Below are 2,124 nucleotides of genomic sequence, written 5' to 3'. Positions count from 1 at the left end.
CTATCAATTAATTATCTAGTGGCAGATGTCTATTTAACCATAAAGAGTTTGAATATTATAGTGAACCAAGCCAAATTTTTATATATTGTGATTTTTGTTCAAAATTATTCTTTTTTTTTTTTTTTGAGAAAGAGTTTCACTTTGTCACCCAGGCTAGTGGGCAGTGGTATGATCTCGGCTCACTGCAACCTAGGCCTCCCAGGTTCAAGCTATTCTTCTGCCTCAGCTTCCTGAGTAGCTGGGATTACAGGTGCACATCACCATGCCCGGCTAATTTTTGTATTTTTTGTAGAGGTGGGGTTTCACCATATTGGCCAGGCTGGTCTCAGACTCCTGACCTCGTGATCCGCCCGCCTCAGCCTCCCAAAGTGTTGGGATTACAGGCGTGAGCCACCATGCCTGGCCAAATCATTATTATTTTTTGGTTCAAAAAAAGCATCCCATGTGATTTATTACCTTGGGGGAGAACTATTATAAATGGAATGGAAATGGTCATTCATATTTGTATCTTAGTAAGGTTATACCTCTCCTGTAAAAGGCTAATAAGAAAAACAAGCTCGATTGCATTTAGAAATTTGAAAATGAGAAACTCATCTTGGAAATGAAATATATTTTTTTCAAGAAATTATTTTTTAAAACAACTTCATGAGAATTCAGTATAATGGCCAATTGCAGTCTTTGATAGTAGAGGAAGGTCTTAATTGTATCTTTGAACTGTAGAGAGTTTTGTGGGAATGTAACAAATAGTTTCTTTTCTATATGGGAACCAAATATGTCTATTTTAAGAAATTATGTTTAGTGCTTTTGAATATATATTAGTTTGGCCAGAACTCTGTAGTCTAAAATCGGCCACTCTGCTAACTGTTTTATAATGCTATCCAGCTAATTGGAAAAAAAGTAATAGTGTTGCTCATCAGCAATAATAAACATTAGAGATTACACTCTGTGATCTTGGTAAGTGATACTCTTAATATATAAAAATACTCATGTGTTTGAATTTTTATCATATCCCGAGTAAAGAAACCATAACAATAGCATTTTATTATTTATTTTGTCTTTCATCAAATAAATTCAAACCAGTTTCCTTAGAAAGTGTCCATATTTTAAGTTCACCTTTGTTATACCATTTAATTTTTTAAAAAATTTTGTGGGTACATAGTAAGTGTATATATTTATGGGGTACATGAGATATTTTGTGTTATATCAATTTTAAACATGGCACTTCTGTTTAATCAATAGAAAGTTAAATATTACCTAATGAGACATGAACTCTCATGAGTTAGTAGGAAACTTATAGTCTAAAATCTAGCTCATCTGCACGTTTACTCTTTATCCTTTCATAAGGAAAATTAAGTCAAGAGAATATATAACTTCCACTATAAAAATGTTTAAGAAATTTACAAATATATCTTCAAATAATTCAGGTTTTCTTACTTATTGAATTCTATGTGGATGCCCTTCCTTTACAAGTCCTGTCCACAGCCAACCTATAGACTTTTAGCTTTGGTACTCTTGCTGATGGGTCTCACCCATAATATAGTGAGTCCCCTTCTCAGTCTGCATACTTGATTCCTGCATTCATTCCCACTGGTTGACCAAAACTTTCCACCTCACTGATAGGGTAGCAGGATCAAAGAGCATGCAAGTTCCAGCTAAGCATTTGTGTTAGATGCATATATATTATTTTAACTGATCCTCTTTACGATAGACATTACTTGAAATTTTTCTAGAATTAGAAGAAAAGTGAACCATCATTCAATAATTCTCTTCTCTCCCCTTTTTTACAATACTATTTTATCCTATTTTTAAAAAATTATTTACTCGAACAAAGATTTTTGGTGGATTCTCTTCCTTAATTTACCCCTTAAGAACGAGTGCAGCCTAGTTATTTGTTTTACTCTTTATACATTTATTTCTATATATTTATCATGGAGAACTTTAATAAAATCACAAACCTCAATCACCAAAACTTCATGCTAATGATTTCCAGACTTTAACCCCAAGTCAGGACTATCTCTAAAATTTTATCTATCTATTCATGCATCCATTAGATTGCACTATCCATACACACTGCAACTGAGCATTTTTCAAATTGACTTTTTGTGCCTGCCTGCCTGCCCGCCC

Source organism: Mandrillus leucophaeus, unplaced genomic scaffold (assembly GCF_000951045.1).
Source record: "Mandrillus leucophaeus isolate KB7577 unplaced genomic scaffold, Mleu.le_1.0 Scaffold937, whole genome shotgun sequence".
NCBI classification, from domain to species: Eukaryota; Metazoa; Chordata; class Mammalia; order Primates; family Cercopithecidae; genus Mandrillus; species Mandrillus leucophaeus.
The sequence above is the reverse complement of the archived record's forward strand: the minus strand, read 5'-3'. Positions refer to the sequence as shown.